Source organism: Strix aluco, chromosome 6 (genome assembly GCF_031877795.1).
Source record: "Strix aluco isolate bStrAlu1 chromosome 6, bStrAlu1.hap1, whole genome shotgun sequence".
NCBI classification, from domain to species: Eukaryota; Metazoa; Chordata; class Aves; order Strigiformes; family Strigidae; genus Strix; species Strix aluco.
Genome location: NC_133936.1, coordinates 38,271,579 through 38,293,408, shown reverse-complemented (window position 1 = coordinate 38,293,408; position 21,830 = coordinate 38,271,579). Strand labels below are relative to the sequence as shown.

The 21,830-nt window shown below is 44.2% G+C and overlaps 1 protein-coding gene across 26 annotated transcripts in view; it reads right to left on the bottom strand.

The window, feature by feature from the left end:
- MAP2 (microtubule associated protein 2) overlaps positions 1 to 21,830 on the bottom strand; it is a 242,021-nt gene that overhangs the window by 96,881 nt on the left and 123,310 nt on the right. For 19 of the 26 annotated variants that reach the window (XM_074829674.1, XM_074829688.1, XM_074829685.1 and 16 more), the window contains one exon: positions 5,878 to 5,937. The exons of 3 other annotated variants lie outside the window; for them this stretch is intronic. The gene's annotated coding sequence lies outside the window, so the exon portion shown is untranslated. Of the gene's footprint in view, positions 1 to 5,877; positions 5,938 to 7,084; positions 7,203 to 8,025; positions 8,067 to 21,830 lie in introns of those variants that run through there. 4 more of the 26 variants (XM_074829675.1, XM_074829677.1, XM_074829676.1 and 1 more) reach the window with 2 other exon arrangements.

Below are 21,830 nucleotides of genomic sequence, written 5' to 3'. Positions count from 1 at the left end.
AGTCAACTAAAATAAGGATACCAGGGAGCTATTAAGTGTATGCTGCAGAAAAATCTTACAGACATAGGTATGGATAACGTTATCAATTAATTGTTGAGAAAGGACTACTGATCAAAGTGCCTTGTGATCTGCCCCAGATAGCCCACAGAGACATGGCAAAAGGCAGAACAACAGGCAATCTCACAATTTTACTACAAAAACATCCTGAAACCTTCTGATTTAGAATTCAAGGATGATTTGGAAAACATTGAAGAGAACAAGCTATGTCCGTAATGTCAGGATCTCCCTTTTCGCATGAAGACCTCACCTGTACATGAATACAGCATGTTATATCCCTATCCCTGCATAATTATTGCAGCTGCCCAATGTGTCATGGCCAGAGACTGGACTGAATTATACCTTCCTGCTTCAGAAGAGACCAAAGTCTTGGAGGGATTAAAAATGGGGGAAAAAAATGACTCATCTTAAGGATGACAACTAGAGTAATTTTTGGTCACAATTATAAAGTGTTTTCTTTCATCAACTATGCTGGGAAGAACATTATGCTTCAAACATCTGTGCTTCTCATAAGCTTCGCTCCCCAATACAAATGTATCTGTGCCTCTCTCAAACTCCTCTCTTGGAGAACAGTCACAGGACTGCCATTACTCCCACTATCTCTTTCAAAAGTGTGTTTACTAAACACAACTGCTTAAATAACTCAGGCTTAACTCTGAACATCAGGTTTCCCAGCACTGAACATCACATCATTCAGCAATTCGCACTACAAAGCCTAACTACAAAATTACCAAGTGGGAATGGGATCATTTTTTCCAGGAGCACTTTGCAGGCAGCACTGACTTCCAGCCTGCCGCCAGTGCTGGCAGGCGAAAGCACGTCCCCATGCGCCGTATCCCGGCCCTGACACCAGCAGAACCAGATGCTTCACAGGAAAGTTGAGGAGAACTCAGCAGTAGGATGCTATGGACAAAGGTGGTTTTAGGCAGCTGCAGGGTTTGCCATGAAGATAAAAAGGGGACATCTGGTAGGTCAGACCACTGGGAGAGGCCAGTGATACAAGGCCTTTCTGAGCAGGTCACCAGCGTGGTCGCACCCTGATGGATGGCATAATCTGACCAACAGAGAGGTGCCCTCCAGTTCCCATGAACGAAGGGCTGGCACATGCACCGCACGGTAAGGACTGTACACCTTTCAAAACTGAAACCATAATTTTTAGATGTGTTGGCAATTCCTTTTTCACACAGCCATAAAGCTATAATCCTTAGTAAGATGATATGTTTTCAAAAGGATGTCCATGGCAAAAAATTCAACTGCCTTTAGGAGAGCTGGGCTTCTACTCCACAGTGTTGAGTTTTCTTTCCTTTCACACGATTCAGGGGACAAAACTCACAGTGTGAGAATTCAACATTAGCACACTGGACTGGTTCTTGAGCTACGGGAAGTATTATGTTGACTTTACTGTTGGAGATGCAAAAGAAAATATACTTCTCAACTGTGGTAAGCCTTCACAAAACCAAAAATCAGCTTGTCAACTCACCTTCAACTTCCTTAATTTTGTCCCTCTATAAAGCCACTTAAGTACTGCAGAGGAGTGGAAAAGCTCAGTATTGGGGGTGGCTGCTGATCCTGACAAAAGCATCAAGCATGAGCTGCAACACACAGAATGGTCCAGTTTCCCTTACTTACCATTCTCTTCCTCAAAATTAGGCTCCTTTGCTCATCACTACACATGGGAAAGGAAGGATGACATTTCCCTCTTCCTCTCCCCTCCTGGTCTCTCTGGCCCACCTCTTGCATCCAAGGAATTAGGGAGATGCTTACTAAAAAGCCACAGCAAGTCATATACCCCATGCCTGTCAATTCCTGCCTGAACAATCTTGCTTCTTGGCTGTAAACAAGTTTTAAGCATCTACTAGTGACTCAGCCTGCTAGGTAGGATTATTACCACCACCATCATCATCATGATGATTTACTAGTGACAGGGGACATTCTCCTTTCTTTCCATTGCTTAAGAACCACACCTGAATCCTTTCAAAATGTAGCAAATGCTACTTTTGATAGTTGATAAATACAAGTAACACAGTGTTCTGCCTTTATGGCTTATGTTCAAAACAGGTGTTTTCAAACAAAAGAAGGTGCAGATAATGACTATTAAGATAATCAGAAAAATGAGGAAAAAGACAGGTTGATTATAAAATCAATGACAGCCGTCCTTTCAAAGGAGGAAAGAGGTAGGCTGATGATAAGGGATAAACACAAAGGAGGAAAAACCAAAGTCTAGTTTGGTACAAGAACCCTGTGGCCATTGACAAGTTTTAGCTAGAAGCTACAGGTTTCTTGCAATTGAGACTGCAGAACAGCCTACCGGTTGGCAGGAGACTGTTTTTAAGAAAGAGGTTGATGAAGGAGGATGGCGTGCCACATTGGCTGTGACAGCAGGCATGCCAAGAGCCTCCTTCAGCCCTGTGTCAAAACCACCCAGGTGGGGATGCCTCCTTGCAACCCTCCCAATGTCACACAGGAGACACCCAAGCCAGCTGCATGGCAAAAGAGAAGACAATGCCAATAACGCCACTAAGCTATATCTTGCACTCTGCCCATTATAATCTTTCCCTAGTGCTACGAAGATCACCGAGGAAAAAAAAAAAAAAAAACCCCACAAAAACACAAAACAAAGTACGTAAAATGAAAAAGGAGACATCATCTCTAGAGTTTTTAGCTCTCCAGAAATCAAGGCATTTCTTCTGTGAGTACTACAAGAAACCCTTCTAGCAAGTAACAGTTTGCATCCCTTTTCCTAAAGGAAATCATTGCTCACTGACATCTTTCTGTACAATGTAAACTTCCAACCAGAGGTGAGGGAAATTTCTAAGCCTGAAATACAAGCTATGGTGTATTTAAAGTGCAGTCATTTAAAGTGCACTTAGTTCTCTACCAAATTCATATAAGATGTGCTTGAATCTGAAGAGGTTCCAACCTAAATCGAACAAAATATCAATACACAAATGTTGTCCCTGAGTACACCGCAGGTGCACCTTGGCCCCATGCTGTTCTTCAGCCTCTGCCCAGGATGGCTGCTGCCAAGCACTGTCCCCATCTTCGTGCCTCTGCTTCTGAGCATCAGTAGATTCACAGTAGAAAAGTGCAAGTAATGTTGATACTGAAAAGGCTACTCAAAATTACTAGGAATCTCAAGCTGACAGAGCCTCTGGAGGTGTTGAAGTTCCTCTCCCTGCTCAGAAACAGCCCCACACCAGGCCTAGGCAGCGTCCAGGTGAGCAGATTGCCTCGGTACCTTCCTGCTGTGGAGTGCCTTCACAGAACCCGCTCACATGCAGAGACAGCACAGTGAAAAGCTCGTGTGAGGAGACGCTGACTTCGTTCACAGTGCACTGGGAATCATGTGGCCCAGTGACCAGCGTGACGAGTCACTGCAGCAGCCCCAGAAGCAAAACCACACCATCAGAGAATAACGTAATGCTCCCAAAGCTGAGCCCTCAGCTCCAAATGCTGCAAACAGGCTGTACTGACACCCCAGCTCAGACAGATCTGAGATTTATCACCCATCCCTGTAGCCCTCTGTGCCACTTTGCTGGTTCTGTTACTCCTCCTCCTCAGCCAACAGCCCAGCCTTGGGGGATGCTCTTACACAGGAGACAATGGGACAGGCTCCTTTTCCTGAGCCCCTACCTCCTTTATCACAACTTTCCCCTGTCAACCACTCGCAGCACATTATTTCCACTGCTAGTTTTCACTGCTACTTTTAGTCACTACAGACACAAAGGACAGACAGCAATGCTCACAAGATATTATACCCTGTTTTTATCTCCTAACCACTGATGCAGTGACCCTGTGTAGAAAACGCTAGTCCTGATATACAATTGTTTCCCTCTCTTTTCATTTCAGACTTGCCCACTTCTTAAGCTGTCTGTGGCATCCCAGCAGCACCAAGAGGCTATGGGGCACTCCACAAATATATTCTTTATTTCAAGAGCAGTAATTTAGGCCTGTCAGTTAAGGAGGGGACCTGCAGAGACAATTTAAGCTTTGCACAGTAGATGTCTGAGAATTTACTTTATCACCAGTGGAACATTATCAATGGAGAAATGGTGAATGCAATAAAACTGCCCGTTAATTTAAGTCTTAGAGGCTAATTTAATCCTTTAGTACTTGCACGCTGCTGCAAGGGTATTCTGGGGCCATGGGAAAATTCCTGAAGCGTGCAGGATCACTGTAAGCAGCCTTATGCTGCCCTCCGCCCTGGCAGACGCTGGCAGGGAGCCAGTCTGCAGGCATGTTGGGTTGCTGTACATGCTGGCTGCCCCCGGGGAGCCTGACGTGAGCAAATGCCGGGGCTGGGGCGGCTGGGGCAGCTCCTGCCCTCCCACAGTTCACCCTCCAGAAGGCAAATACTCCTTCCCAAACTGTTGGGCTGCTTGCACCACGCTTTCCAAGAGGAGTAGCAGCACTGAGATTTAGCACAACAACAAAAGACACCCTAAACCTCAGGCACGCCAGCAGCATGTCTCTCAGGGACAGGAGAAGCTGGCACACACTGCCTTTATCTGACTCCCACAGCCCATGGCAGGTCTGTGCTGCCACAGCTTGCAAGAGAGAAAAGTTCATGGATGAAAAGAGAACCCCCTAGTACTTGTAGCCTAAAAACCTAGAGGGCCAAATTTGAGTCGATTTCCTTCAAATTCAGAGAGCCAGGATAGACTGCATGCAGAAGTAAACTAGGGGATGGTCAGGGAACAGGGAGATTGATTTTGCTCACGCTCACAGAAGGAACACGCCCTGAACTAGCATAATCCAGCACCTTTTTAGTAATGACAACACAGAGGAGGTAACTTTTACCAGATGAATAAAACTTTTTTGCATGTGTGTGTTGATGCTACTCCTCAAAGGAGGCAGAGTCTGAACCTTCTCTAGCTTGCTGAGAGGAGATCCTGGGAAGGGGACCACCATCCCATTATACCTCACTCCCCATGAGCTTCTACAGGCATGTCCTGAGCTCACCGAAACCTTCTTGTTTTGCTTGTGTTGTAAGGCAGAGCAAACACAACACTTCACCCTAAAAGAACGGCAGTATTTCATCCTGCCCTGCCCAAGTGAAGTTACAACAGCAGAAACTTGGGCATTTGCCACCCTACTCACTGTGCCCTCCTGCATTTCTTCCCTATGCTTCATATATAGTCTTTCAATCAAACTCCATTCCCATTTGCTTGTAAATCAAACTTGTTCACTTGTAAATCAAGCTGAAATGAATACATGTGCATATAGAAATAGTGGCAAAACAATTATTGGTTTATCCACATGATGCAGGCAGCACAGGTTCTCTCTAACACTTGTTCTTAGATTTCTGGGGGGGGTCTCCTGAAAGTTTTCTCTTTCCCTAAGAGGAGAAAAAGTGCATTTCTTAGATCTAACCCGGATTGTTTTTGATTCTGGAGATGAGGCAGTATGCTTGCCCTTACTCTGCCAAACCATTCTCATCTTTTCTGCTGTACGACTCACTGCAGTGGCAGGGCATGACAAACCAGAGCAGCGTGTAGCAACACCATCACCTCCCTCAGATGCTCTGCCTTTGTATCAACACCATCTTAGGCCCTTTCTGCCCAGGACTATAAGGAGGTTCTTGCTAAGCCAAAAGCAAGGCAACAGCTTCTTTGACAACGATAGGTACAGTGGCTCCTATCAGACACAGGAAGCTTTTAAAACAAAAACCAAGACAAATTACAAAAGCAGGAACTAACCCCAGAAAAATAAAGTGTTGCCAGAGCTAGAGGAGTTTTCTTTTTGCTCTCTTCCCAAGCTTCCTTGGTCTGTTGAAGTAGTCTCCTTGTGAAACTATGCTAACAAGTAAAAAGTTCATACCTGTTTAAGCAGATGATAGGATGCTGCGTCTGGTTGTTAAACAAGGGAAACTCTCTGTTCCTACAAAGAAATAGAGAAATACACACTCTATTTAGTCTCTATTCAGTTAATTTAGCATAAACTCAACACTATAAGGACTATAAGATGCTACATATGTGTACACTTATGTCCAAGCCTTTTACTCTCAGCTTTATTTTCCAAGGCCCACTTGAGACACATTAATTCAGATTCCCTGTTAAGTCCAGCCTGCTTTGGGACCACCAAGAAGCTGCTTAATCCCTATGTCTGCCCTAAGAAAAGCTGATAATGGCTCCAAAACCAAAAAAACACCCATCAGGGAAGGCAAATGGAGCACAGCACACTCCCAGGCAGACTCCCTCCGCTGGGAGACCTGGCAGGGCTGCTACATGCACAGTCTCTGCTGCCGGAGGATCTCAAGCAGGAACAAGGAAAGTGGTTGCAAAGATGCCCAGAAAGTAATGGAAGAAGAGTGAGAGCCCCCCTACTGACTTCCCAGTATAACACTTCAGAGCAGCTGAGGGAACTACTTCCATTTCTTCAAATTGCTTTTCTTGCCTCACTTGTATAGCAGAGGGTCTTAGGTTTTCTGCAGCTTATCTGGGATAACAAAGGTTACCACAGACGTTACTACCCCTTATGTGACCCTCTTTACTCAGTGAGAAATGCTTGTACACCAAATGTAGTTAGCCTGTTGAAATAACCTCTTCTGTACATACTCCTACACACGCTCTCTTTATTGTAAGCCTTTGATCAAAGCCCACCAGAGAAAACATTACAGATGCAAGTAGCAGACAGGCACTGAAGTGGCTGCAATCAGGGAGAAAGGAACCTCCTTGCCACATGTGTCTTTGCATACCCCCTAAATACTATGGGGACAGCTGGCACTACCACCTGTATTTAAGGCTGCACAGTTTCTCACCTCTCAGACTCTTATAACTTTGCTGATTTTAGTTGTTCAGAAATTAATTCCCCATATATGATATCTGACTCAAGTTAATGCTTTTGTTTGGGAGTTGTTCTAAAGCTTCAGCAAGAACGGGTCAGGCACTTCCAGGAACTAGATTAGTGAGAAATACATGACTAAAACCAAGTTAAAAAGAAGGATAGTATTAAGGTAATGATGAAAAATAGGATGCAAGTATGCAATTAGAAAGAATCATAATGCATACACACAACGGGGACTAACCTTAAGCTGGAGACAGTTCAGGCTTTTCTTATTTCCAAGCCTGGACTTTCATTCTTCGACATTGAATTAGTCTCCTTGGCTGCACCATGTCACCGGCATGGGGCTGTGCTCACTACAGCTTTCCACCACTTTGCCCTGTTAACATCCAGCAGAACTGGAAGATTTTGCTGCCTTGAAGGGGGAAGGTTTCAGATGGTTCTGACAGCGAATAAATGGAAAGTGACGGCTCCACCTTACTGCAGAGGCTGTCAGCAGAGTGTACCATTCACTTACATGCAATAATTAGTTACCCTAAATGAGCTATGTGGAAATGAGGCTCCAGCCAGCATCAATTCTACCCACCCGCGGGATGAAGAGGAATGTTAAAATAAGCTAATTAAATTTGCTCTGGCTCAGCAGAAAGATCGATGTTCTCGACAGCTGAGTGTTCAGCACTCGGCGTCCCAACAGCCCTCTGATGTGTCACCGATGCAAAATAATGCCACGTAGTCAGAACCATAGGAGGTGGATGCACGCCTCTTGGGAGAGGTAAATGCAGAAGACAAGAGGCATTCAACAGGGACATTAACAGAAGGATGGACACACCTACAACATGTATGCCAGATGGATCAGATGGCATTTTTACCAAAAAAAAAACATTTTGCTTTGTACTTTCACATTGTCTACTCTACCACCATTGAACATGCACTCTAATAGTCTGAATTGAAACCTCAATCACCTCTCTGTTAAAGGTCTAACTGCAATAAATGTGATTTTAGCTGGCAGCAAAATACCAAAAATACCAGGCAATCATAATACAGATGCCAGAAGAGGGAAGCAGTTTTGCTGTCCCAGGAATTTGCTGGAGACAGTCTGTAATCAGCATTTCCACCACTTGCTGACCAGGAAGAAAATGAGATGTTTCCAAGATTCTTCCCCTAGAAAACAGAAGAGACACCTACCCACACAGAGGAGACAACAGCTCCACGTTCGGGGCAGTTATCTGGAAAACAAGAAGTTAACATTTAAATGCCTGGTCAGAACCTGGCACTACATACATAAATGGGGTTTTCCACTTCCGATGAGCATCTTCTAATAATCACAGTGCAGAATGTGTTAGGAAGGGTTTCTTTTTGGTTTTCTCCCTAACCCTCTTGCTTCAGACAGAAATTCGTGAAGAAGCTGTCCCAATAAGGAATTAATTGAAATTGGCAGAGTCTTTAGAAAAGCTTCGTGCTTAGATGAAGAGACATGCTGGTTTGTCGATGTCCCGGAGCCAGGACGGCAGGGGACGGCGCCTTGGCTGCTCTAAGTGTCACCTTTCCCAAGGGAGAGGGCACAAAACAGACGAGCTGTTTTTCACTTCTAACGGGAAGCTGCCATTAGAAGACCCTTCAATCTTGGATACGGAAACCTTTATCACATCATGCAAGCTTACCACAATGAAGAAATCTTGCTGAAGTCTTGTTCACACATACAGACTGGTAAGTGCATTAAGCATACATTTACTTTCACTTAAGTACATCATACAGACTTTCTGTTGATGCAGACTAGCACAGGTCTAGACAGCTCTAGGCTGGATGCACTGCAACCTAGCATAAAGTGGGTAAGGTTACCTGTTTACTCTGGCTCTGCCATTTGCCTGTGGGTACAGTATGTCAACAACTGCATCCTACTTCCCCTGATTTATATATTAGGCATTACATTTCCTTCTTTTTGTTACTTTGACATCTACCTGTAAAAACTGACAGAAAAAACCCAATGTGCATACACATACATGCACACAACAGAGGACTAAGGCTCTCTTTTATGCACAAGGTATTTGTAACTATTTTTCACTAATGTGCACCTACTCCTGCTTCTCCTCTTATTAAACTTTCAAAAACAACTGTCTTGATGTATACATTTTATTCAATTAAAAAAAAAAAAATCTGTCTTTTATAGGAGCTGTTTCCCTTTCTTTCACTTTGGGTTTTTTTTCCAAAGACTCCTGTATGACCTACCCAACAACTGTTCTGCACAGTTACCTGCGATGAACATTATAAGGACTAAGTGCATACTTTTCCTAAGGTGTTCCACTTCTTCCCCTCAGAAAGGAGCTGTGCTGCTACCCTGAGGGGTCAGGCCCCCCACCCAAGCCCCTGACTGCCTTACAGAGATCTATTAGCTTCACTGAGCTGCCTGCAGAATTGCACATTTAAGACTATAAACTCTTCAGTCCCGGAGCTTGTCTTTTATTACGTATTCCCCCAGGGCAGCATGCGAGCAATGATAAAAACCCAAATTGCCACAAATTACTTTTAAACATTTAGTGTTTTGCCCAACAATGCATTATGCACGTTAGTCTGCAAACAGTAAGGTTGCAAATGGATCCAATCCATTAGTACCAAAGCTTTCCACATAGCTTTTTCCTTTTAGAGTACGCTCTCCACCCCCTTCCTACTTTCCACACCCCCTGACTCCCACCCCATGCTTTCCCCTCAGCAGCAGAGGCTTAAAATAAGATAACAAACATTTTTCAAAGGGATGCAAAGAAAAATAATCTGATATCTGGATGGCAGAATTCACTACATGTTTATTATTCAGTTTCTAAAGTGCTAGGCAATGAAGGTCAAATATATCTGAATTTCAGCTGGTGTTGATGTGGATAGCCAATGTCTTTAAAGCACCGCAGCTAGAGGAGGCAATCCAGAGGCCAGGTTATGCTGGTGTAAATTGCTGATCATCAGCAGAAGTCAGCAGTTTACCCTGGCTGCATATGTGGCCCAGAAATTCAGAAAGGACTGCACTAGGATGTTGCCTCAGCTTGAGAATCAAGAGTCCAGTGCCACTCTGACTGAGAGAAACCCATACTGAAATTTTCACCGTCAGTTTGAGTGGGCTTTAAGCAGCACATAACTAGGTGGTACTCTCACTCCTAGAACATGTCTACCTCTGAAAGCTGGCTTAGCAGTAGTGTTAGGAAATGTTCCCTTTTGACCCAGCTGACCTAGAAAAAGTTTTAGTGCTGCAAAAACAAGCAATGCTGATCTTACCATCACAAATTTATTTATTCTAAAAGCTATTAAATTGCCACTGTGTTAAAATGACTGGATTACTCTCAATACTTTTTAATTCCCACTGCTTGTCTGGTGACTACAGAAATCTCCTTTTCACTGTAATATCCACATCAAAATTTTCAGTAGGTTAGAAAATATTTTAAAAACCTACAAGTTGAGAAAAGTCTATTCATGGGGAAAAGCATCTTGGGGCTGCTACTGTTAGTCTGAGCAGCTCACAGCTGTGAAGGTAGAGGAGACAGTCAGGCTTAGTTATGACTGTGAGGAGGAGATGAGGAAGATGAAAAGGTCTCTCAGCATCCAAGAATCTTGGGTAACTGGAGCCTGAAATACACTACAGACAGGAGACACCGTTTAATCATTTATGGAAATCAAGGTTAGCAGTGTCAGCATAGTTGGCTTGGGAGGAAACAGTTTCCTCATCCTCTTGGTGCAGAAGTAACTGGGCTACATTAGAGGCTGCCAGTAAGTCAGGAATAAAGAAAGGAAACAGAGAAGGACAAGAAAAGCAAAGGATAAAATGAGTACATCAATATTTTCACAGCTTGCATACAGCAGTCCAGCTAGGACCCCAAGGAGGTTTGTGTCAGGAACCTCGGAGATGGAGACAATTGTTACATTTCATGAAAATATATGGTGTCTGGGTTTTACAAATAGTGTCTCTAATAGCATATCTGATTTTATAACTAGCGGAGAAAAAAAGGGCTCTGATGACAATTACTGCTGAGGTATTTGAGACATTGTGCCGCGTTTACTAGCATAGACCTGTCATTAACACTCTATTTCTCTTAACCACAACTTACTTCCTTAGTAGTTGCTCAGTGAAGATAGGTCTGGGGGCTGTTTTCCTGGTCTTGTCAAGATGAATTTTAATGAATACCGCTTGAAAGATGTGCCACCTGCTATTTTATATCTATAATTTATTGTATAATGAGTTCCTATAAATTCTTATGATAGCTTAAGAGACTTGTAAAATGAATTGCTGGCCTATTTTTTTTCTCAGTTCGTCAGCAAAGCAGAAAGAGCTCAGGTCACTTTGAGTTCCTCCAGACACCCCCTTCGGCCACAGCTCTGGCTGGCTTCCTCCGCAGAAGAATCTGGCCTTCAGGAGAAGGGCCATTATAAGACTCTCACTGCTAACTGCTGCCATAGCAATGTACCACCGTTTTTGCCATTTGTTTTAAGAAGCCTCAGCTATTTCAGACACCCATTAAACTGTTGTATGGACACAAGGTGTATCTTCACATGCTGGAGACAAAAAGCTCACTAGAGACTCCTTTCCGGATAAGGACTGTCTGCTACAGTCATTTAGTGAAACAGAAACCAGCAACCCTGCAAGTTGGTAGCCAAGAAAAAGTATTTATTTAAGATCTGAGACTGAGAAATCTTCCACCTATTAGGGGTACACTGTCCTCACCTCAATACCACACACCAGAAGACATGTTTCCACACTTCGGTCTAACACCACACACAGAGAGCTCCCGTCGGAAGCTGGAGACCTTTCCATTTGGGACATTACTTTACATTCCCCCTACCTCTTGGGACCAAGACCTTGCCAAACACTACTACTAAGTTTGTAGGATGCTGCAATTTCCCCCCCCCCCTTTTTTTTTTCTTCTTAAATGAAGAGGAAAAAAAAAACAACAAAAACCTACTTCAGAATAAGGGCACTGTACTACATGGATCTTATTAAATACCGCATTTCATCTGTCTTTGGACTAACAGCACTTTCTAATGGATGCAAAACCAAAGTGTGTGTTAAAATGAGCCTGTTCCCAAGCAGAGCTCTTGCAGCGAATAAAGCCAGGATGTGCCAAAATTGCAGAGGGCTTTCTGTCTCAGTCATGAGTGACAGACACCATCAACACAGAAAATCAGCCATTGCCTTTCATCTCTTTACAAAAGCCTTGACAGCCAAGCTGTTGCAAACCAACAGTATGGGAGTCTTTCCCTCAGACGTCACAATAATTTTGAAGGAGGGAAAGGGGATGGAGGAGAGGAGGGAAGAAGAGGGCCCAAGAAGCTGTGACTAAGGGTCAGGACAAAGTGTTGCAATGAGCCTGACGGCTGGGCAGAGCCACCTCCAGCTTTGCTAAGCATGGATTTAGGGAAGCTGAAGATGTGCTGCCCAGAGCACCCAGAGCAGGCAGGACCCTGCGCATCTTGACGAGCCTGGCATGAGCACACACCACAGACCGGCCACAGGTTCGTGCTGCCTACACTGCTACTCCAGGGATACGCTTCAATCCAGCAGCAATGAGGGCATCTTCTTAGTTGGTGGTGTTGAGTCCTGTCCTACTGGAGCAGGCGAAGATTCACCCCAGAGGGAAAGCAGGAGTACATTACTCCATGCTAAGCTCTATGCTGCTCTGGTTTCCAGGCTCTCTTGTCCAAAGTTAAAGGTGGTTTTCCTTCCCCTGAAGCATCCAGGACTCTAGTATAGATACAGCCCATGCATAGGGTAGAGGTGAACAGACAAGGCAGCTGCAACAACTGCCTTCCAAAAGACAGGAGAGGAGTCTTTCACTGTTACTGGGGGTCTTAAGGGGCAGGAACCTGCAGCTGAGAAATGAAGAAAGGCCTAAGAGAAGGGGTTAAGAAAGCAAGAGCTGCTGCATTGGCTTGGTTCTGTCCTCTTGCTTGAGGATGCTTTTCTAACACACCAGTTCTGTTCATCCTGCAGATTTTCCTGTGATACACTATGCAGACAGAAAATTTCCTCAGTACATCCTATACCTTCGAGTCAACTTTGTATTTCAGAGGTGTGATGGAAATGCAAAGTAAGACACAATAAAAATATGTCACTTTTTTTTGGCTTGGGTTGGGTTTACTTTTCTTGTCAGTGTGATATTATACAATTTAAAGGTGTCAATTAAACTTCAGAAAATGATTCAGATGAAAAAGTAATAAAATCCCATTTTACAGGTTTGTAGACTGAGAGACTCCCTGTGGGTAAGTGGGTTACTGCCTGAGACGGAGAGAAAGTCAAGGTCTCTCACCTCTTGCCTCTAATAATAAGGTCAAACATCTATTCCCAGTGTTGCCCTTGATGTAACCCTGTATGTAACTCCATAATCCTGTAGTGACCAAGTGCAGCCCTTTCCCAGCGTGCCTGTTAACACAAACTACAAGATGCCAGAAGAGCAACACTTCAGGATTCAGGGCTGCTCTGGGGCTGTATGGGGAAGACACATTAGCCTATGGCTAGTCCACAGGTTTCTGTAATCAGCTGGCTCTGTTATCTCTAATTTTAAATGCTCCAAAGTTAACTTTGAGGAGTGGAGAGCAGGCTGTGCAAATTGCGTGGTACCCACAGTAATGGAGTTTAAACTTCGGTTTTACACTGTGGTGGATACATTTGAAATAATAAGGCCCAAAGCACCAGATTAAGAAGGAAGGGGCACAAAAGACATTGGCTAGAACACATCCTTGAAGGCACGGCTCCAGCGTGGTGGCATATGTGCCACCAGAGATGCCCAAGATAAATACAAATGGCACAAAAACATTGCCTGAAGACCTCCACCTGGCAGCAGGGGATGCAGTACAGATTAACAGGCATTCCCAGCTTTTTTTTTTTTGCAGAAATTTTAGTACCATACTTTGGATTTCAGCTTCTTCCTTCTCCCCAGTTTAGAGCATCCCAGCCAAGCAGTACCGACCACATCCCATGGCACATTATGGAAGTTTTACTGGCACGACATGGCCTTGCTCATGATCCTACTGTCAGACCCATTTCACACACATTACAGTAATACATGCACCCATGCACAATACAACTGCAGAGCAAAAGCTCCCACAGGCTTTAAACCTTTTATCTTTTAAATCACCTCTAAACTGCTTATCTCCATTAGCAATCTGGAATGCACAAGTCACCTGTCACAGGGTGAAGGGGAATTAAGTAAAGCAAAGTCCTTCTGTACTTGACAACTGGAAGCTTTTTGCTTGCTTTGCTGAGGATTTTCCAGACATCCCCTGCTGCCATTTTCTCCAGGCCTGCCTGAAGGTCTGCACCTCTGGAGTCTCGAGAAATGCCCACTGCCAGCCCCTGCACATCCCAGCCAGGCACGCCAGGGACAGCATCTACAAACTGTTACCAGCCTAATTAGGTCATGTCACACCAGCTCAGGAGCTGCTAAGCAGGACAGCCCAGCAAACAACTCGCTCGTTCAGCTTCAGAGGTTTTGAGGAAGCCTCTCAGGTTCCAGATGCTTTCACAAAAAGGCATCCACAGACTGGACTTCAACCCTGGTGAGTGCCAGCCTCCCTTCTGTGCCAGAGTCACCAGAGGAACCAGAGACCACGACCAAGACCTTGCCAGGGCCTGCAGCAAGAACACACAGTGAGAGGTGGCTTAGGAGGGGGACAGGAGACACCCTTGAGGACAGAATCACCACCATCTCCCTCCTCTGGATAGACACAGTCTAACCAAGGCAGCTGTTATGGTTAAGACACAGTTGTCCCAGGCCAACTGCTTGACTGCTGCAGAAGGTGTTCTGTCTGGAAGCCAGAGTGATGGGGAAAATAGCTGCATGTGCCTTGGCTGTTTGACTTTGTCATTCCTCTGGAATCTCAGCTCACGCTCGCCATGTCAGTAGGTCAACCCAACATGCTGCGCTGTGACCCGAGTCACCTGGAGCCCCGCGACATGGTCTGTCTTGAGGCACCTCCAGTGGGGGAGACCACCATGGACAGATGGGTGGAGCAGAAATCATGCGAGGAACATCTGAAGTCTCGACAGTGAGTGCTGCCAGGTTTTGTCTGACAGTCAGGAAGGCTGTGCGTGGGAGAACCCCTGCACAAACAGCCAGACACAGCCACTAGGGACTGCACATGCCATGAAGCCACTTGTAGTGAAAGGAGACACAGACTTGCATCTATGCATGCCTTCTTATAATTCAATAAGAAGTAACAATCTTTGAAAAAATTCAGCTCCTTCTCAAACAACTTCAATCCCCAAATCTGAAATATAGCATTCCTTTATTTTCTGCTTGACCAATGTCAATGCTCATAAAAGTGGACTGTCTCTCCCAGACCGGGACTACTGAAGCAACCACTCCTGCCATAAAATTCCTCCTAGCATGCATCTGGTTCCTGCTTTGTGGAAAAGCTAGTAACCAGCTGGTGACTTAAGTAAATGAGCCAGAGAGAATATGATACCAGAATCAGCCAGGAAGAGATGTTTCCACTGTGAAACAGGACTTGCCAGCATTCGCATACTCAGCCCCACAACACAGGGTGGTTGGCGCCAGCCTTGCCCCCTTCTCCTGCTTTCCCCTCATTCCACTGTCAACCTGTCTTTTCCCTCTTCCTTGCTAAACTCTTCAGAGCAACAAACTCAAATGACATTTGCTTAACATCAGGCATTTGCTAAGAAATGACAATTTCATTAAAAGATCAGTGATGCTTATGGCACAGGGGTCCCACAAGTTCCTCAGTCACATGGTCCCCTGAGGTGCAACAGTAGGAGAATTGTCTTGAAGAGACTGAAGTACATAGTTCTCCAGTCCCTGAGAGCCTCAGTCCCTGGATTCCCTATAAACAAAAGCTCTTACTTTTGTGTCTAATAAAGAAATTAAGAAAATATTGGCAAAACCTCTTCTCCAGCTATCCTGGTTACATGAAAGCCCTTGCCTGCTTGCAGTGGAGTGCAGGCGATAAGAATTCAGGCACAGCTGTCTCACTGTATGCAGGTAACGAACCTGTAAATACAGAGTTGGGATTGGGCAGAGGGCTGTCATAAAACAGAATTTCAAGCTGGAGTAGAGGCTCCAAAACAGACTGTGGGTGCTTCCTGAATGGCTGTCACAGGCAGGCTCAAATCTTCTCTCCAAAATGGACGTGTAAATAATTTCTAGTCACAAAGTTTAGACTATTATGCTCAGCAAGTCTGCCACCCTCCATTTACACAATTCATAAAAAGTCTGGAGGCCAACTCAGAGCAGAAACCTCTGACTCCTCCATTTCCTCGGGGCCCACAAACACACACTTCCCCGCTCACTTCCCCTGCACAGGCTCTGGGGGATGCAGTCCCACACAGCCTCCTGCCAATTACCCACATCCCCAGCCAGGCTCAGTGCTAACCAGCATCAACATTACCATCTCTACAATGAGCAGGCACAAAGGGCCAGCCTCACAGCTGGGAGCAGCCATCGCACTTCCCAGCTGTGTTTGGGTTTGTGGGCACTTGCAAGTGTATCCTGTCATTAATCCACTCTGCCTGGCTCCTCTTGCAAGAAATCCTGCTTTATTTTCAGGGCTCCTTCTGCTCAGGACACAGGCAGCAGGACTGGAACAAACAGTGTGCCCATAAATAAAGCTAATGACACAAGTCTTGCTTCTACCCACTTGACCAATAACTTTTTTCTCCTTTTTTTTTTTTTCTTTTTTTTAAATTTTAATTTGATTCTTTTGCTTCTAAAGAAACTGTGGCCTGGCCTTCTCCATGTGCTGGTAAATGGGCAGCAATTGGAGTGGTCCCCTCACACTATGGGGACCCTCTCATCTCCAGAAGCAGCAGCTCAGGCTGATTCAGTACCCCACACCCTGAGCCAATGAGCCTTGAAGAAACATGAACATGAAACATGAAGATTCTCAGCTGGGCTGAGGTGCCAGGCAAAGCAGTCACAGAGCTTTTTGAAACCTGAGTTAGTGTTTCCTGTCAGGGCTGCACTGAACCAGGTGGGAATTCCCCGAGTACATCAGCACTGCTTGGCATAGTGCTGCACTGATCACCGATGCCCAGAGCTGGCAGAGATCGCCTTGTCAGGTCCCACAAGGCTTCTGACATATTTTCTCAATTCAAGCTCGAGATATCAAAAAACCCTATCACTGCATACTTCAGACTAGGTCAACCGAAATAAAGCAACTTAGTGCTTTACTTGGTTTTTCTTTGAGTTGAGTTTCCTTTCAGAAATTTGAGCTATTCCAAACTGAATGACTTTTTTCTCCCATTTTCAAGATGTCTAAAAAAGGCATTTTAAAATCAGAAAAAAAGGGGGAGAAATTTTTCAGGAATGGTAAATTTTTGAACAGGTTGGCAAGTTTCCCAAGAACAGTTTTCATTTTATGATTTTTTTTTTTTTTAAGTAAAAGCGTTTGATTAGAAAAAACTTCATTTAGCTCAACTTTCTAGCTGCCACATCAATGCCAAACCTAACTCTGGGAATAAGTCCTTTGTTACTTTCCCCAAAGGAAAAACTGATCCCCTTTCATTTGTGAGAAGAGTTTGCTGTGAGGACTCTCTCCCGTAATGTATATATTCCAACCACTTGTTTATTTGAAAATTATGTAGTTCCTGTGAAAGCAAATGTTCTGTATTTAATAGCTTAAGCTATAAGTCATAAAAGCCAAATTCAGCAGACTATATGTTATTAAGAAATAGGGATCCAGATGGCTAGCTGAGGTCAAGCTGAGGCCAGCAAACCCATAAAGAATACACACTTGTCTGTCCTTATTAAAGTTTAGGGTTTTAGTAAAAACAGGAGTGTTTTCCTTTTAGAGCACTCATTTCAGATAACTTTGTTTACTTTAATAAAATATCCTACATCTTTCACAAAGTTTAAAATAACTAGAAGCTGCCAGAAGTGGGAGAACACTATATTAGGGTTTCACGAGGAACTATTGCAACTTTTTTTCACATAATTAAAAAATAATGCAAACTTGTAACTACTTTTTCAGAAGCCTGAAGCTGCGTGGAGATTCATGCATTTTGGGAAAACTTCCTGTGGCTCAAGGGTCTAGAAATCCTATAGAAATCAGTACCGCCTCCTCCTTTAGAGCCATCTGCTCAGCTAAGATGAGCCTGTGACAGCAGCTGCCTCTAGCTGCAGATTTGTCATCATTTACTGCTTCACAAAGCTCAGGTGGTCAATACTGGGTGCCGAAGTTTGCGCTTCCCAGCCACTGTGGAGGAATCACCAGAAGTAATAATCATCAACCGCCTGTTACTGCCCACCACCTCGCCACCAACCTAACATGGCACTTGGCTTTTAAGACCAGGAATCTGCAAATCCAAAGGTAACTTTTTGCAAATTATGGAGGCTTTGAGCATCAGTGGAGATCAGGTTAACGTGAAAGACCTTGGTTCCAGCAATAAGTTTGAGATGGGCTGGTGCGCCTCACTGCTTCCAGGGTGAAGCCCTGCACCTCACCACAGGCTTTGCCCACAGCTGCCCCAGGGCAGGCGGGGGTCTCAGCCACGTGAATTCAGCAAGACCTGCCTCAGATCCTGTTTGATATTGACGTTTGCCAACACAGAACTAATTAACAGCTGATAACATTGTGACATGAGACTAGTGCAAGACACTGAAATAGAAACCAGAGGAAGTTCAAAGGGTCCTAGTGCTCTCACAAATCCCCACAGTATATCCTCTTCCCTCCTCTGAAAAATCCTGCTGTTGGTGACCAGACAAAATGAGACACACTCACCATGAACATCAGTAGCCAGCACTGCAGGAGGCACAAACTATACTGCTGTCCAAAATGCTCACAGTTCCTCCTCTCAATGTTCTATCACCCTTTCTCTGATAATTCCCTTTATTTATGAGCAGCTCAAAAGCGTGTTCTGTTATTATACTTTAATTGGCTTATGATTAAGTAAGCAGGCAGTGCTAAGGAGATGAGAAACCATGGTGCAACACAGTAGAAAGCATTAGATGCCTTATTTCCTCCCTCAAAAAGAACTGTATGGTGCATTTGAAAACACTTAGCAAGTGGCAAGCCAACAAGAAAAGCAGGGCAAATACAGATTTCTACCCTCTTGAAACTAAATCCTTGTAAAGAAAATTATTATTCACTCTCAGCACCACATGCTTCTGATTGTATCAAAATGCATTAAAATAACAATGCTTTTTCCTAAGCTGACCAATCTCAGGAAATGATTTACAGGCTGAAAGCTGTACTTCCCTTGTTGGAGACTACATAAGTACCAGGCTGCACCGGTTATTCACAGTGCCGTGCTTTCTCCAACAAAAGACAACACTGATTGCAATTTGGCAGAACAAGTCAAAAATAATGTTTTGACCTTAAGATTATGGACTTTATGGGTCACAGCAAAGCCATTAACACCAAACACCTGTTGGAACAATTTTAAAAAACAGTATTTTATTACCTAATTTACCTAGTGAACTTGCCTCTTTTTTAGAACTAGCATGTAAAACTTGGGGAACTTTCAAAACAGAAGCTCATTACTCAGAAGTGTGTAACAGCCTCCTTAAAACACCATTCTGTGTTACATAAATGCTTTAATAAAGATTAAAGAAAGCGACTGAAAACCAAAGGTTACTGACCCATTTGACCACAAGGGCTGCAGCCTGCGTTAACAAAGGATTTCAGGTACTTTAGCACAATTTAGACCTCATGCCAAGTGAGTCACACATAGTATGGAAAGTCCTAAAGAAAACTCAATTATGTAGCGACCAGCACTTCTGCTCACCTGGCAGATACTTTCCTTTACATTCGTGATCCACTTTCAATTCACACATTTGAAAGTGTATTCACAGATCTGGAGACAGCATTATGGAGTAATAGAAAGTTATTTAAAACCACTCATGTATAGCAACCAAAAACACAATAAGGAGAATCTCAATTTCTGCACTGATGCATTTACTAACAAAATTTCTATGTTCTATTTGGAGGATGTTACAATTTTTAAAAACACCCTATAGCTCAAAAACTACTTCCATAAATGTAAAGAGATACTAAATCTCCTTAAAAGGAGAGGATGAACCATACTGCTTAGAGAGGTAACGTGATGCCACAAGGCCTTTCAACTTTCAACTCTAGAATCATGTTCTGCCCATCACCTCACAGGCAAGAGGACGTGGCAACACTTGCAGTCCTTGGTCCAAAGTTCAGGGATTGCTCATGGCCAAGTCCCTGTCAGGCAATGAGCTCTGCTGAGGGCAAACTTCTGTACTAGAAAAGCATGAGCAAGGTGAGTGGTGTATCAAAACTTCCTTACCCAAGAGGAACAGCAAACTTCCATAGTTGTTGTGCACAGGCAAAAAGCCCTGCACATGCTCCCAGAGCTGAAAGAGGCAGCTCTTTTTGTACACGTGGAAGTTATCAACAGATTCCAGCAACATGATTAGCCAGACACCCCCCAGTGCTGCCAGATATTATAGCCACAGGTTCCCTTTGTTGGAAGCACAAGACACATGCTGTTGAAGAACAGCTGCTGGAGTTGGTTCACACAACCCTGTGCATCCTGAGCTCAGGATGAGCCCCATCTCACTTATGGAGTCAGCCTTGCACTGCAGCTTACAGAGCTAAACCAGCTCAAGCTTTTCTAGCTGTCTTCTTGTAGCTCAGGACCAGGGACTAAGGGGTCTGAACTCTGAGAAAAAGGAGATTTTTACCTGTCAACCACAGGGCCTGAAAGACTTCATTTTTTCAGCAGACTGCCTTTGAGTTCTGTAACCCACAGTTCCCTCAGCTCTAATCATCAGAGCAAGCACTAACAATCTTGCAGGACCAGATCCTACTTATTTCTGGTTTATACCTATGAGCTAAGTACATTCTTAACACATGCAGGCTTTGGCTGAGAGCAGGACCCATTACTGTAGGCAGTGCGCATACTGAGAAAAGGTGTTGGTCCTTGAAGAGTTTATAGCCCAATACAGACAAACAGAAGGTAGAAAAGGAAACCTCAGTTATTACTATGTATCTGTATTTATGATGCAGAGGCTCTCCGCAATAAATAAACAACCTGTAACTCAGCATCAGTGCAGAATATGTTCATATACAGTTATACAACAGGATGGTTATCCGCCTTTGCTCTTCCATAACCCATCTCCTATTCCCCAGCTGTTGCGCTATCGCCTGCTCCCTGCCTCTGATTTTTGAGGATTATCTGTGGATTCATTTTCAAGGAAAATATTTTCAAGAACTGTGTTGTTTTGTGCCCGTTGTGGGGTTTGTTTTTTTTTTTTAAGATTATGAATTGAGGCCAAGGAAGATAAAATGCCTCGTCTGAAAACATTCACAGGCTCTACAGCACATCAGGGAAGTACATGCAAAATTTTCCGAGTTTCAACCTGAGCTCTAATGACAGAATCACTACCCCTGCTTAGCTAAGGGTTGCAGCCTCTGTATGCAGTCAACAGATCATATGGGCCACAGGCCTGAAGTTTATCTTAAGCTCCTTTAAAAGCACTGCTCATCATTCAAAGGAAAACGTGACCTTTTGTGACATCCCTATGGAAGGAGCTTTCAGGCCTGTTGCTCTGAGGTGATTAGAAGACATGCTATTTTTAATGCAAACTAAGAAATCCCAGTGCTCTGCTGCTTCTTATTCTCAGGCATTAAGAAACTGATTTCTCTGGGTTCTGTAGGAATTGGGGAAATACGTGAAAACAGCAAATGAGCAATGGAGTAGCAGGGTGGTTTGTCCGGCCCCTCCTTCCTTGTGTTGATGGAAGTCTCACTCTTCTTACAGGTGCTGGAGGGCACCCTCCAGCTGCATATTGATCACAAATTTGCTTGGAGACTGGAGGAGGCAACAGCCAAGCTGGAAGTGTAGAAGGAATGAAAATCTTGTTCAGTTAGCTATTACAAATGGACAGCCACTCCTTATTCCAACCTTCCCTTCTGGGCATGCACTAGGACATTTTGCTGAACACCAGCTTCTCCACCAAGGAGTATCTACCTCCTCATTGAACCGGCCGTGATGTGGTATGTTTTTCTTTCCTGTGAGATGAGGACCCAAC